The 17026-nt window shown below is 38.1% G+C and overlaps 1 protein-coding gene across 4 annotated transcripts in view; it reads right to left on the bottom strand.

Moving 5' to 3' along the window:
* ATXN7 (ataxin 7) overlaps nucleotides 1–17026 on the bottom strand; it is an 89649-nt gene that overhangs the window by 44624 nt on the left and 27999 nt on the right. Inside the window, exon 1 of one of the 4 annotated variants that reach the window (XM_013303715.3) lies at nucleotides 2592–2884. The exons of the other annotated variants lie outside the window; for them this stretch is intronic. The gene's annotated coding sequence lies outside the window, so the exon portion shown is untranslated. Of the gene's footprint in view, nucleotides 1–2591; nucleotides 2885–17026 lie in introns of those variants that run through there. 4 annotated transcript variants of the gene reach the window in all.

Raw genomic sequence — 17026 nt, forward strand, 5'->3', positions numbered from 1 at the left:
GCTTATTGAGATTATTTTTAAAATTTTGAGTCTGATTCATCAGAAATATCTATGCACTTCTTGCCATTTAGTGTGATTTGACAATGTACACTTCATGCTGATGCCCAGTGTGAACAGTAAAATATTTTGACTACAATGATCCTCACGACATCGCGTAACACCAAACCAACCTGATTATACTTCCAGAATACTTTTAATCACTATAGTTAATATTAGATGTATAAAAACATGATACCCTAGACTACTAACTTCATACTCACAACAGATAACTTCCTATTATCTTCACAACTCCCCAAACATGGAATTTGTTTTTCTTTCTACTGGGGCCTGATCCAAATCCATCCTAAGTAAACATACCAACTTTTTATCAATTCACCAGGCTTTCCACTAAGACATCAGGGAACTGTTTTGAAGGTACTATATAAGGAACTTGTAAATATATCCCATTATTTTGAAATGTTGCCTAACCTGGATTGTTTGAACTATTTATTTCATGGACCAAGTTCAAATAAGGTCCACAACAGCTATGTTGGACAGATTTGCTCCATGCTAACTGTGTTTTCTCATTAGAAGATAATTAGTCTTGATCACACTAAGGTAAAAAAAAACAACAAACCGCGAGTACACCTTGCTTCAACTTAACCAGTAGATCTTCTCTAAAGGAATGCTTTTATCAGAACTTTTCTTTAAGATAACATAACTAGCATCTGAACAAGTTTCGAAAAGGGGAGGAAACAACACAGCTGCAGTAACTTTAGTTCACATTTTGAAGGAAAAGGAGTTTTGAGCCACCTCCTGTAATTTGCTTATAACACTTGTCTCAGGTACTGTCAGATCCTGTTAAGGTAATAAAAATATTTTTATTGTTATGCCCTTTTTGGTTGTGGAGAACACAAATGTCATTTTAATATCTGAAAGCAGACAAAGCCTCCCAAATTACTATATTTAAGAGCTTGTGATCTGGGGAAAGAGGCATGAGGAAGGAGAAGGAAGGTGACTAACCAGCACTGAGGACCACATGAAACAGCCCGCACCAAACCCAGGCAGATTTCAGTCAGAAAGCTGAGCTTGGTTACAACCAGACCAACAGCTTATAGTCAGCCCCAAAAGCTAAAATTCTGCCAACAAATCTGCACACCAGGCAAGTGCTGCTGGATCTACTGCTGACGTTAGCTGTCAATAACAAGTAATCTTCAGGTGCAAGGAGGATCTCAGATATAAGCCTGAGGCAGCAAGCTTTCAGCACAAACAGCACCACAAAGTATCTGAACTTAGTTATCTTAAGTAAAGTTCCCATCAATTCCAAGTCATATAGTCCCTTACTTAAATCGCCTTTTCCTAAAAATATACCAAAAATACCAATTAAAGTTAGCATCTCAAAACTTGCCTTTTATATAAAAATACTTCACTTTCTGCAACTAAAATACTATTTTCTACACAATATTTTTCCAAAGTATTTTCTAGAAACACTCAAGTGCTTATCATTCACGAACACACATGTTGTTTTGTATACTTATCAATGCTTATATGAAATTAAACTACTGGCAAATTTTCTACTATGCAAGATGATAAAAAATAATACTGCTAAACGGATACTGTGAACAAAATAACTAGAACCATATAATATTCAGAGTGCTTTGTTTACACAACTTTTAATCCAAAATAGGAGATTCTAACATACATAAACTTGAAGGTTTTCTACAAAATTTCAAGTAATGAGCACTTGCGTATTTATTAATAGAACACAAGTATTTTATGAACCATATGGGCAAGCATAAAAATTAGTGCCTGCAAAAAACATATGCATAATCAAAGAAACCAAACATAAACTGATCAAATTTACATACAGAAACAGGGATTTTTTAAATCCCATAAGGAGTTATGTCCCATACTGTTTGTGCTCATGTTGCCTCAGATACGAAAAAAACCTTTTAATACAAAATAAAGCAAAACAAATGGACATTCCCATACCCAAGCTGTGTCATTTAGGTTCAGAGGGAAGAATTGCTGAAGTATTTTCTGCAAGGTTACCTATTTTTTTAAATTCCTTGCCAAGTCCACTCTGTACATTAAGTACCTTACAAGTTTTGCACATACAGCTTTGAGAGCCCAGCTATTTGAGTAGGCATTTGAAAGGTACAGCTCTCCTTGGGTTCTGAGCACAAGTGCATGAACTTTGTTTCACCGTGCAGTTGCTGATTGATCAGATGAAGGAAGGACCAGCTGAAGACTTTATTTAATGTTTTTACTGCATTTTCCACTTTGGCAAATATAGCCATTACACAGCATTTTAATTAAGTCCTAAGAATACCCAAACCTCAAAGTTTTGGCTTAGAGACATGACTTCCACTTCAAGACCAAAAAGCCCCACAGTCTAGTTTAACTAGGCACAGGAGCTGCATTACGAGATTTGATCACTGTCATAAATCTTTACTAGAGCTAGAAGGCTTTATCTCTAAAAGCAGAGTCCTCTCTGTCCAGTTTCCTTGCGAAACTCAAGACAGCTACAGTTTTGCAGTGTTTACTTTGCTTTCCCAAATTTAAGACAAAATCTTGCCCAGCAAAACCTGAAAGAGTAAAGGAAGACCTACCTCTCCTGGCTTGCGTTTCCCATGGGTTCAGCCATTCTGCATCTCCAAAACCCCATGCCCTGCACTGTGCCCTCCAGCTTCGCCTCCAGCAGCAAAAAGGTCGGCCACATGCTGCAGGCAGTAACAGTCCTCCACGGCAAATCCAAACACCAGTCTTTTTGCAAGGCTACAAGCACACAATCACTGGAATTCTCCCACTGCCTTTCCTTCCTCTCTCCACGAGGATGCAGAACGCAACACTGACAGTCACTACGTCTCCTCCCTAAAATTTAACAGTCTTGGGAAATTTCTATATCATGCCCACCCATAAAAACTGAGCAGCAGATACTAAAGAGAAGTGTGTCATGCACACGTGCACCTGCTGCCTAGCATGCAGCTGGGAGTTCTAATTTTAGGCTCCCAAGATTTGAATGTTCCTGTAATTTTATACAAAACACATATTAAAGCAGACATCTAAGCAGACATTTTTGTATACCAATTCATTTACACACAACCTTTTGGAAAATTAACACAAAACATATGTCAAATTGTTCATTCAAAACAATTAAACAGCTTTTCTAAGTTTACTATACAGAACAATGCAAAATTTCACTGAGCAAGTTTACAGAAGATTGTCTGTAGAAAGATTAATAAATTTCTCAGTGAAACATAAAGCTTTTCAGCAGCTGAAGTCCCTCCCCACACCTTGTATTGCTATACCACGTTTTCATCAGCAATTTGAAGTCAGTCATCTGCAAAAACTATTTCCATTTACTCATTAATGAGTTTTCAGAGGTGAAGATATTTTAAATTTCTCCAGGCAATTTGTATAATATTATAAAAATGCTAAACATACAATTTTGAGTGAAGATTTCTTACATGACAAGTCATGCATTATTTTTAGGTGATGTGATCTCACTGTGCCACTGCTGTATTTTAGGGAACCCAACAAATTATTATTATTATTTATGGGTTTGTGTCAAAAAAAAAATACCCTATTTGTTACATAACCAATCCTAAAATAGCTTAAGCAACCCTCAAAGTTGAGTTTAACTTTGCAATTCTGACACAAAAGTTAAATAGAATTCAGGAAATAGAGTTTACACAGTAAAACTAAAAGATAGGCTTATTTAGTATGAAAATGTACACACAAACACTTCAGTTATCATGCAGAAAACAGGATCTAAGCAAGGAAAAATGTTCTGGATAAGCAACTCGCCACAAATAATCTCAATTAAAATTAAATACATCTTCCATAGATTAGTCTAAATTCTATTTTAAGTCATATACCCTAAAGCATGCTACCATTATTAATTGTTTTAACATCAGTAGGTTTGGTATTTTTCTCCTCTTTCACACAGCACACTGTGTACTTTGCAGCAGCTGTACTTTTGTAGTAGGAAAAAGGAAGTTTGTTTTATTTAAACCTAAACTCACAGTTTACATAAAACTGCTCATTGCAGCAGAAGTATTTTGATACATCGTGACTGGAAATGGTAAACATATTCCAAGCTCCTCACCCTCTTCCATCGCCTATCTAGACATGCTTTTGAGGAAAAAAATTTGGTGTGCATGTTTTTTGCCATCTTTCCCTACGTAACTGGCCGTATCACAGCAACGCAACTGGGTACTGGTATCTTGCCACCCAGTAACTGAGGAACTAAGAGTGGTAACAACCATTCACTTAGATCTACACATTTTCTTACTGAGAAGTGGAAGAATCCAGTGTACCCATAACTATGTCTTTTGTGATAGGAAAAAGCAACAAAATTTAGTAATAATAAACCACATTATTTTCCCTGCTACACAGGACACACATAGTGCTCGTCTTTTAGCCTCTTCCACCCTCTTCCCTGCTGACCACCACACCAACTCCTGGGTGACAGCAGCATGGCATTATTCTCTAACTGTGCAAAGAGGATGCACCTTTGCTCAGGAATGCACTGCATACATTTTACATCATGAACCTGATACCTGAGGAGGCAAATCAGCATATGCAAAAAAAAAAAAAACAAAACCAAAACCAAACAACAACATAAATCTTAAGGAAAATAATACAGATGACCTGTCAACTGAATTCTATTTCAGTATTTTCTTTTATTAGGCAACCCAACTACCTAAAACCACCCCACCCCTGCCACTCCCATTCTCCATGCATTGGAACATCCACTTCAAAAATAAAGACTGTTTCAGTCATGTCCAATATAGCTAAAGGGAAACTGATGCCTGTCGATTTTCACATACCAACTTACATTTCCGCACCCCCTCAATTTGGCAGGCACTATTAGTTTCTGCATTAAAATTCACTTCCTTTACTTTACAGATTTACTAGCAGTTGATTTGATATTATAAATAAAAAATTTAAAAAAACCCAACAAGTTGCACAGCAACAGGCATATAAATGTACTATAGTGGGAAAAAAAAACCAACAGTACTGTGATATGTAATAAGATTAAAAGATAAAGTGGAAAACAAACAATGTTTTTGTTGTTATAGTGCAGTAAAAAAGCTAACCCACTTCTTATGTATTTGAACACACATGTAGTGACACAAAGTATTTTAAACGGGGCTATTGCATACCTTTTGATAAATGGATATGACTATTTCAATTATCTAGCTGAGGAATCAGTAAACCCTAAGTCTTCCCTTCTCACAATTTGTATATTCCAGTACATACAGCGCTAAAGGCAGAGCTTTCCTTCCGAAAGGAGATCTATCTGTTCAGAAATGTTAGGCTTTAACCAGTGCTAGTTGTCCTCCAACAGTTATATTAACTAAACGGGTAAGTGCTGAAGAAAATCAGGCTACTTGTTTACAGTGTAAAGGTCAGTAATTCCACTGATGGATCTTTGTGATACAACACAAACCCAGTTCAGCCTAAAATAATCTTTATGGAAGCGAAACATTTTTCTATTGTTATGGAATTTCAAATTCTTCTTTGAAGAAATTTAGGTTTTGCTTTTCTATATCATCACCATTTTAGAATAAGCCCATCCATCACTATCCTTATTTCAAGACGTATTACTTCACTGTTAAGAGTGATTTGCCTTATTTTAGAAGCCTTGCCTTCACAAAATTTTCCAGAATTCCATGTCCAAACATTACACATAAAATATATACCTGTTACAGAAGAATAATAACAAAAAAAAAAAAAAAGACAGACTCTGAAAACACTCAGTGAACAAATCTGTACTGGGTATTATTCTTCTGTATCTGGCACTAGATCTCTGCTACTGAAATAATCCATTTCACTCTTAAATAGAAACAGGTTGGGAAGGACTGCAACTTTTACTATTTTTAAGTTTAGCTATATTCAAAAATGAAGATCACTTAGATCATACTATACATGCAGAAGATTTGAAAGGGCTTACATGCTTGAAAGTTATTTCTCTGCTTTTTCATGGTCTAGGCTTCTATAACACAACCAGAACACCAGCCCACTTGTGATGTACACAGAAGGTAATGCCTTCAGCAAAACAAATCAAAAGGAGAGAATTTTCTCAAACTACTTAATGTACTGACTTGGTCGGCTTGGTCCTACTCACATTTTTTACATACTCCTCTTCTCTAGTCCCTCTGCAGTCAACAGCACTCTTGTTACACTTAGGAAAAAGGTATATGGGTATGTATGAATGGACCTAAACACACAGGGGGTGATAAAGAATTCTCCCTTTTGTAGGCCAGCTAGGAAGCAAAATGCTCTACTCTTAGAAAAAATACCAAATTGGGCATAAGTTTTAATTTTTAGACACCTCATGTCAAAAAAGGACATAACAATAAACCTGATTATCCAAGCAGCAAGACAAAGTCATCCTTATGCAGATACAAGAAGATTGGACATATTCAGTGTATGACTGTGCAATGAGACACAGGCAAGTGGTGTCCTGCATCCCCACGGACCTCATGCAGCGGTCCCAATGCATCAAGTTACAAGACCAGGCCTGTTTGCAAAGGTCTGTAGAGATGTTATAGAAGATATATGGAGTCAGTATTAAGCAAGAGGCACAGCAAAGAATATACGGAGCTGTTATTTAAAAAAAAAAAAAAAAAAAAAAAAAAAAAAAAAAAAAGCATGGAAAAGAACATTTTGGAGCACTAGTTAACTGCCCCACATGGCTCAGGATGTCAATGGTACTTAAGATTAAATAGATAACAGAAAACTGGAAGGTGAACAGGATCCTTTGATTTTATAACAAATTTGTGGAGTTTACCACCCTTCAGTACACTGACAACAAATAACGCAACCACCTTCCTAAAGCAAGCAAAAGATAACTGCTACAAACATATCTAGGATAACAAAACCGTGGTTTACAACGGAAGTGGGTCCTTTGCCAGGCACAGCAGTTGCACATGCGTGAATTTCGGGTCCTAGGCTGAGGTCTTCAGCTCCAACCCGCTCGGAGACTAGGGCAGCCTCTACTGGTGCCTATCCAGGGTAGGCAGGACGCCAAAGCCACTGCTGCCAAACTTGTTGAGCCAGTCTTGCCAGTGCTGGCCCACAATGCACCGCTTTGTGCTTGGAAATTGCTCAAAAGCTTTTGCTTCCAGCAAGAGTGCAGAGCACTTGGGGAAAGATGCCAAAGGAGTCCAAGAAAGGGTATCGCAGAGCCACCATAACAGCACGGACACCCTGAATGCTCCCATCAGATGGTGACATCACCCTCAATCACTGCAATGACGAACACCAAAACGCTTCCTGCGAAGCCTTGATCTCACAACACTACTCATAAGAGTGCAGGAAAACTCTTAGCATGATTAAATTATAAATAAAACCGCTGATGCTGCACGTTGTCATCACGTCTTCCCATTTCACAACAAAGAGCACCATCTACCCAGACTATGATTTTGGTCCTTTCCCAGGACCAGGGGCCTTTCCTTCACATTGCTGTGGTTATCCATGACACCTCTCAAACCTGTCGGCAGGAGGACAGAGAACTGCAGTGTTGCACAGAGAACCCCTTCTGCATCCCAAGCAGTTTAAACAAACCTCAGATGAGACACTGACAGCACACTGAAGATTTTTCTTGTGTGCTCTATCCACTATGCAAATTAAAAATAGCACTCTTATCTCTGACGCTATCAAGCCAACACTTCAGATCATTAAATTCAGGCCACAAAAACAAGAGGAGAGACTTGCAAGTTTTATTCCAGCAAATGACACAGTGCTCTATGCCCCTACATTTCAGGGCACATGCTGACAGTCAGGCAGAACTAAAAAGAAATTTCCCAAGCAAGGGCTGATGCATTCTGGACTTCTCCAAGTACCTCATGGTAACAGCAGTGTTGAAAGAGCCAGGCAAAGCAAACCAAGTCAGCTGGCTATTAAAGCAGGTTCTACAGAAGGAACAACAGATAAGGAGAGGGCTCTGCCCAGCCTAGATACAAAACACAATCAAACCGTACCAGGTATAGTTCAGGTATCAGTACTTCCCCCAGAGTCCCATAATGCAACCAGTACTACAAGCCCTCCTTCAATCACTTAGCCACCAAAAAAAAACCCCAAAAAAACAGAAGGAGGGTATTTAGGACAAAACTTTGCAATCTATTATATCAGCACATATTACAGTAGCTTTGGTAGACAACACAGATACCTGAGCCAAATTCAATGTCTTCTCTGTAAATTACGAACTACAACATGGAACAGAAGTACCTTAACAAACATGATTTCTAGACACTTGCTTTGAGTAACACACCTCACACAGAAATTAAAAACCAAATTGCTTTCTGAAATTGATCTTTAAGTACTTTATTGAAGTAAATGCTGCCTATAAGGAAATTCATTTAAGCTTTTCTTCTCATATACTTCCATTTAGTACCAGCAAGAACAGGATGACTGCCATCTCTCTCAGCAGAGTGGAACAGATCTATTCAAACACAGATTCTGCATTTTTAAAAACAAATTATCTGAAGAAAACATGCTAAACCCCAAGATTATATTCCTTACAAACCAAAGCCCAGCAAAGCCTCCTACTTGTCAGAGCCAAGTTAAATTCCTTTAATACATTTCTAGAGTCATTCTAATCGAACAGGAATGAAACAATTTTAACATTTCCTGGGAAAAGTGGGAAAATTTGTTATTTTGAAAGCTACTTTCCAAGTCATTTTACACAACTGTCTCAATAATCCAACACCCACTGTCTAACTATTGGGAGTGCTTTTTGTTCCTTTCACATACCTATCAAAACTACAGCCAGTTAACCCAAACCTTTGCAGAGTTTCAAGCCTCCGGATATTCCACACTACTACAGATTCGTTCTGAAGGGCTAAGAAGAATGTATAGTATGGCTCACATTCACATATACTGTATAGATGATGCCTCTTTCTCCTTTTGGCATAATTTGCAACAGCCCTCCAATAAGAGAAATAAATGATGCCATAACTCTTCCTCAGCAGAGTAACCCAGACTCTCAAATGGTATTTTCTCCAGTTCACAAGGTTACTGGGAAACACCTTGCAAGTTTCAGTCAAAGAAACTTTTGCTTTCTATTACTTGGCTTTCTGACATAGCTGATTACTGAAAATAATTAAAAAAAAAAAAAAATACTAACCAGTATCTTACATAATATAAGTAAGTTCTTACTTGCTGTTTCATTTTCACAATACACTGCTTCTAACCGATCCTGATTTACACTGCAGTTATTCACTGATACAGCTTTTCTAACACTCTTAAAGTGTTATTATATAAATAACCAAGATACAAGATCTACTATGCTACACAACCATGATAGGTAGCCACGTAAAAAATCAGATTCACTCTGAAAAGATACATGATCAAGCACGGTCCAGTGGATTCTAGGATTACTAGACTATATATGTGCTGCAAAATTCAGAATCTGCTTTAAGCAACCATCACCTTGTTTTGGAAACAACTTTAAAGTTAGAATGCAACTGTTGTTTCACAAATGTTTCACTCAGCAGAGATGGAGGAGCTGCTTAATCTAGCATTACTGGAAGGAAAAAAAAAAAAAAAAAAGATTGTAAAACCGCACCCCAAGTGTAAACTGATAGAGATTTTCTTCTGTATTTTAGCCTGAAACAATAGCCAGAGGGTGTAATTTAGGCTACATACACCCTGACAAAGCAACGGCTACAATATCTAGGGACTGACAATTAAAATGTTTGCATAGCGAAGTATCTCTCTGCCTGCTGTCTGATCACAAGGTTGCAGTGAACACTGCTATCTCACCCATGCAAACTCTCCCACCTGCCGAGCCCCATAACCTGGTCCTGCATCCTCCTCTAGTCACAAGTAAAACCCTTGTTGACTTCAGTGGCTCGTGACAGGACCTCACATCCTCAGACACCACTTAATAAATAGCAGAACTCCATTTTCCCCACTGACATCTACTACGTCATCTATGCAGTCAATGAAAAAACCTGTAGACAGAAAACAGAATTTATGAAGGGCAAAATACAACAGAATTTGACATTAAAGGAAAACAAACATCCAATTTACTGTGTATTCAGCATATTATCCACTTTTCAATTTTAACTCATTAAAGCTTCTACACTTCATTTTCATGCAAGCTGCTATAGGTCTTTAAGGCAACTAGATCAGCATGAAATTGTCCAACAAACTTTCTTGTAAATAAAATTACAACAGCTCTAGATTTCAGACCAAAAGTGTACATCATGGCCTTACAGCATCAAAGCTGCTCCCCACTGCATTTTAACCTTCAGCTACTTTGTATACATTTCTTCAGTGCCAGTTGAGAAGACTGCATTTTCTATTACACTGCGAACAGGCGATGAAAGATGCAAGTCCTGCCCAGTCACAGAAAAGCAGACTAAGAACACTGTGTACATTTTCTAGCTGTTACAATCCCACCAGAAGAGAAGGGAGGCATAACCAGTTATCCCTTTCACCATTTATTGTCAATGAAGTTTGTTTATTGGCTACACTGAAGCTATCAAAAGTCAAAATCAGGGTGAGGGCAAGCTTGTAAATAAACAACCTTTCTCATGGGAAAACAGGTTACCACAAAACATTTTGTTCCACAGGGGCTGACAAGTAGTGTTTGTGTCTGACACACAAATAACTGAGCATTTGAGTATTTCTAATCTACTTGAGCCAATAACCTAGAATATTTACCATTACAGTGACCATTTCCAAAGCTAGCGATCATGACTCCAAGTGATGTGGGACCAGCTGTGTGTGCAGTTTACTTTGATGAATTCATACCCCGTAGTATCCGGAGCTACGATGAGTATCTGACTTACCATGAGACTCAGTCTGACAGCCATTGCACCACCAGCCCTGGCTCACAGCTGCACACAGCCTGCATAAGCAGGAAGAACTTTTGACTGTGCAAAGCCTTCTAGCAACAGGAACACCAACTACAATAAATCTGTTGCCTTCCATGACAAGTGCTTTTACAGTCATGCTGCTCTGCCCCATTAAAATCTGAATTCCCTTTGCCAGATTTTAAACTTGCTGCTAAAAAGTTAAAGTGCAAGTACAAAGCTGTATGCATCTCTGTACTGTCACCTACACTGTAAGAATGTCTAATGTTGAGTATCATATATATGGGCAAATTCCACAGCAGTAGTGATTTTATTCATTAAAAGGGGAGAGAAACAATTTGTAAGCATCTAACAGGCTATTCAGAATACTTGATTACAAATAATTTATAATTATTTTTGAATGATGAAATCTTTTCTGTCCTGTAAGTGGTAAGAGATCACATATATCCCCAGCCAGCCTATGGCTGTAACTGCCGAAGGCCAGGCATAGTCAGAAAAGGTGTAAGAACTGTGTGTATTTTCTTTAATAGATCCACTGCAATGGAAGAAATAGCTTTTAAAATAGTTACCTTGGAGAGAGTAATCTGCATCCTCTTAACCCAATTTATTTAGAAGGACCCTTCACTAAGCCTTTTGTCTTTCCTGCTTTACTTAGATGATAGTGTTATCAAGTTGTGTGAAAGTCATTTCTACGTAATACTCATTTCATTGTTCTTCTCTTACTGAGCATTTGTTGTTAAATATAGAATGGAAACTATACAAAATCAATATTTAATCAAGTATTATCGAGACATCACCTTTTCTGCATAGGGATAACCTAGCTAATCATACATACCACTTAAGAAGCACTAGATAGCAGTGAATTCCTGACTGTTACATACATGTACAGACAACTATTTCAAAGGTTCTTATAAAAAACTGAAAACAAAATCCTCACGTTACAGAGAGACTGAGGCAGTTTTGTGGCTGCAGTTCCAGTGAAAGTCCCCAAGGCCTTGCAATATCATGCTAATACTATGATAATATCTAAAACGTGCGAAGCATCTTTAAAGCATAAAAGATGACACAGTTCTAACTTGCAGTCTAACATCACAATATTCTATTTATAACATGTGACTCATCTCACCAGAAATAATTAAATATTGTAAACAGAACTTGGATTTAAGGGGAAAAAATAACAAGAAGAAGAGGGCCAGTCACTGCAGATAATCTCAAAAGTAGCTTGAAAAGCATGGAATTTGAAAGGATGCTATCTCATAAAATCTCTACAATTTTCTTAAACAGCTCAATGCACTTCTAAAGTCTCCTTGTAATTGTTTTATGATAACCAGTCCACAAATCCTTAAAATGCTTTGTGTAAATAGTCAATTAAAATGCAATGAAATGAAGAGGAGATTTATCTGATTATAGACTGTGAATAGCTATGCAGAATGTCAAAAAAGAAGCATGGCACTTTGTACTGCTACCTTAAAATATTTATTTCAGTCTATTAAAAATTCTCACAGTGTATTTGCAGGCAGTCAAGGACTATAGAGCCCTCTAAGCATCTTTGACATGATTTAACACAACAAAAATCAACTCAATTGAGCACCTCCCAAGGCTGAATAAAAACAAATTTAAATTTGAAATAAGATGCTGTCTCTTACTTGTATTTACAACTTATTATTGGAACAGAAGTTTCACCAATGCTTTAATTATTTATTGAATCTGCTGCTGCGAAAATTCTAGACTGTGGGTCTACATGATAAAGATGCTTCTAGTGAGCCCTCCTGACCCAGTCCTGGGTTTCACTGTTCAACCCTACCAGGCACAGGCTCAAGAAGAACAAGGGTTCACTGCATAGCTCTCAGTACCCTCACAGCTCTGGTAACTTCCATTAATAACAATTAATATAATCAAATCTCAAAGCTTCTGCTGAAGGCCCTAGAGGTTCATGCAGTCTCTTTCCCACCCCTCCAGCCCTCCCCAGACACATTAACTGTCCAAGTTCAACTGTTACCAGGTGACAATGCTGAACAGAAATTGCTCCCACTTGCTCTTCTGATAGACTCCTACGGTCAAAGCCTTCTGGAGCATCTTTTGAAGGTGGCTACCAAAAACTGACCACCTGCATTCCCACATAAAATTCAACACTTCATTAAGACCAGTATAGTCTAAAAACTGTAAGACCGGTACCACGCTACATGACCACACAGCCAGCATCAATTCTGACCTGTGATACCTCCAAGCACCATCTAATGTATCAGTGACTACTGCCCAACTAACCTCAACCTACGATAAACCAAGTGCCTCCTCTGCATCTCCCTGCATGACCATCAAGAGGACTACCTCACCTGAAACAGCTCAGTTACATAAAGAAAGCAATCAAAAACTTCCTTGGGATTCCAAGAAGCACCAAGTACAAACTATCAGAACAAATCACTGGCAGACCATATGGATGCTGTTAAGGGTGGCAAAGACCTCTTTTTAGCCAAGATTCAACCATCTTGATCAATGGCAGTTGATCAAGTCAAGCTCAAGACCCGAACCGCAAATGGTCTGTCCTTCTCCTTCTATACTTTGTTGCCAGTTAGCCATAAACTATGGTGGCAGTACTAGGGAAGTATCGGTAAGAGGCAGTACCAAGCGATTCTCCTCTCAAAGGATGTAACACACACAAAAACAAACAAAAAAGGATGTGACACACACAAAAACAAACAAACAAAACCAAACACTGCAAGAAGCAAAAGTTCACTCTGTTGAAGCCTGTCAAAGTTACCACGAATGAACTCTACCCTTAAAAACACAGTTCTATTTAAAGATCATCCTCACAACAGTGACGGGCTAAAAAATTTTTTAACAGCAAACCATATTCAACACAGGTTAGCAAGAATCTCCTGAAAAATGAACTTGTTTGCCAAAATGTTTCAAGCACTGATCACAAAGTTTGATACTAAGAATAACTTTCTTGAGATGAAAAAGTATCAGATACTACACACACATCAACCTCCTTTTGAGACTTGCTGTATCTCCAAGATGAGCTGAGTGCATCCAGCGTGATCGCATACAACTGGTGGCACACGCTCCCAGTATCACACGAACAAGTTTAAAAGATACACTTCAGCAAAATTTCATTTTAAAATATAAGAAAAATGAATGAAGAGGACTAGATTTTCTGCCTCGCTGTTCTAGAATGCATTTACAGATTATAATGAAACATGTTATACTTGCCTCATCACAGCAAAAGCTGTGTGGCAGGGGAATCACACCTTTAGCTGGTTCACAAGCTGCAAGTAATTAAGTGACTATATGCGCTAAAAGATTCTGTCATGTGAACTACACATAAAAATAACTGAAGTACAATTGCACTTAACGTGCTCTTACATTGACAGCATTGCTCACCACAAGAAGATTTCAGTGTATAAAGTCAATTTTAAAGGGTACTTTAAAGTAAAATTTTCCCATGATGACGGATGTCCTTTTCTCATTTCCATCTGCTGGCGATTTTCTGTACGAAAAGCCAGCCCAGTCCATTGGGCCCATACCTAATTTCTGCAGCTCTAACTCCTACATCAAAGCTCAGCATGGACTGTTACTGCCTCAAAAAGCAACATGCAGGAAAGCATCCAGCAAGTTTCTCACTTTGCTGAAGGTCTGCAAGGATCCCAGCAGGAATGAGACTGTGTATTATGGATTAGCAGAATAGAAAGCATGTAAAAGCAGTGAAAAAGAAACAGGGATGTACGAGACACAAAAATCGGGAGTTTGGGAAGCCAAATTTCAATTTCCAGTTCTTACTTTGATGTGAGCTTGGTTATGTCAAGGAGAGTTAGATACAGAAAAAAGTGTTTGGACAATGAACTAATTTTAGTTTCCTGATCCCTACGTAGAACTAGCATCACTGACAGGTATTAAGGACCCATCAGGCTTGACAACCGCCAGCACGCTGAGAGAAGAGCTGCCTCATCAGCAAATAGGAAATGCCAGTGACAAAGGTGTGTCTGAAATCCTGCCTTTCTCCACAGCTTGCAAATGTTGTCCTGGAATTACACAGTTATTTCCTTTAAAAGAATAACTGGCAACATTCTTTTTCTTTAAAGCATAACAGAAGGAGAAGCTGGTAATGTTAAGCCCCTTTATTACACTGCGTTATGACGACAGGAACACTCACTCTTCATTCAGGAGACCCTGACTCTACTGCTTGCAAGGCTGAAATCCACTTCTTGCCACCAGGCAGGCTGACAATGAAACTATTCCTATTAGAAGGTGCAGAGAAACAGCATGTGGGAAAGGAAACAACTACAACCCATAACCCAGTGGGTACACAGGCCAGCGGGAGCCTGACCTGAAAGCTGACAATCGTTAAATAAAGAAAATAGTCCTTGGTTTTGAACCCAACTCTAAGAAGTGGGCTGTAAAGTCATGTTCTCTCCTTCGCTCCCTCTCCGGGCCATGAATATTTAGTTCTTTTATGCAAACTGGAAGAGTTGCAATGCAAGGTTAAATTAGCCTAAATAACCTTGAAATCCTTTTGTGAAGTTGGGCCTCTGAGTCAACTCCCGATCTGCAGAGAAATAAGTTTCTTACACAACGAGTTCTATTGTTAACCGTATTTAAAATACTGTGTGGTACCATGACAAAAATCTTGAAGTTAGAGTTGATTTGAGAAAATTTTTAACTTTGGTTCACTCTTCTGTGTTGAGATCCATGGTTTAGACAGTCCATTTATTTAATAAATGTTCCCCAATTTTGAAGGCAAAACTTCCTGGGAAAAGGAATCAGTTACAGTATTCTCAAAATGTTATTTGATAACACAACACATACCTATGGCGGCATGTTTTGCTGCTCCACTAGTTCTTTAAGTGCAAACTTAGTTAATACTGTTTTTTCTTTTTCTTTCTTTTGCAGTGGCTGAGCTCCCGACACACGAGCTACAGGTATACACAAGTCAGTGTCTCATTCATATGCCATAAAGCAACCAAAAGAGACACACTTCTGGAAACCTGACAGAACTAGTAAGTTGCACTTTTAATTCTCAAAGTGTATTATGAATTTCCTTCAACTCATAACCCTACAAATCAATCACATGGTTGGAGTCAGTGCAGAGAAGCTGTGTCTCAGTGGTCAGCCTACGCAAAACCAGTTTTATTATCATTCTCCAGAACAACAAAAAAGAAACATTATTCTTCACCCTGCCAGCTAATCTTTAAAATCTGGAAACGTTAGATGCTTGTATTTTAAGAGGTAGAAGTAAGAAAGAATGTTTGAAAATCCTTATTAGTGAAATCTTTACTAGGATAATGTGTATGCTTACTGTTACAAATGCTGGTTTAGTAGTTGAATGATTTGCCTGTTCAGAAAAATACATTAAATATCCACCACAACTATTAGATTGTAACTCAGCAATGAAGTAATAAAGTGATTTTTCAAATGCCCAAGAACTTATACGTACACTTAGAAGATGGCAAAATTGCACAAGTGATTATAAACGCTGCAGGATAGCTGCCTACAACATCGTTCTTACAGGTCAGTAATCACTGACTAGTCCTAGAAATTGATTTTTTTTTTCAAATTTTAGCACCACTAGGAATTCTACAATAAATCTACATTTTAATTTGGCCTCAATATGGATCACTGCCACCCAATCTTACAAGCCCATGCCACCTTGCCTTAGATTTCATACGCTGTTTGTAGCTCACAAGTACAGAAGTGCTGAATCAGATCATCTCTTAAGGTCCCTAGCAAGTCCTGCCTTCTGCGATTGTAAACCAAGTTTACAAACTCAGTCTTCCATTTCTAACACCATCAAATGAATGACTTGGGTCTAACTGATCCAGTATTTAAAATGAGATCTATTCTATGGCATCCTTCTCAGAAAGTCCGATGGAACCAGGCTAGTGCCTTCAATATTAAGAAAGGTTTAGAATGTTTTGCTGCTATAACACAGCTGTTAAAGTGGGAGAGCAAATAAACAAACTGAACATCACAACTCAGACTCATGGCTGTTTGTTGTCCACTCCCTGTTACAATGTTACCAATACGCTATAGCTTTCATTCATCACCTGCTTACAACTACTCTTGAAATGAACTGGGCCGTTAATGGGCTTTTGCTAATCACAGGTCAAAGGTCACTCTCATTTAGCAGTACACCAAGAAATAAACATAACACATTGACATGACAGAAAAAGGGATCAGTGTCAAATACCGACATGGATTATATTAAGGATCAAAAT

The sequence above is a fragment of the Falco peregrinus genome, chromosome 5 (assembly GCF_023634155.1).
Source record: "Falco peregrinus isolate bFalPer1 chromosome 5, bFalPer1.pri, whole genome shotgun sequence".
NCBI classification, from domain to species: domain Eukaryota; kingdom Metazoa; phylum Chordata; class Aves; order Falconiformes; family Falconidae; genus Falco; species Falco peregrinus.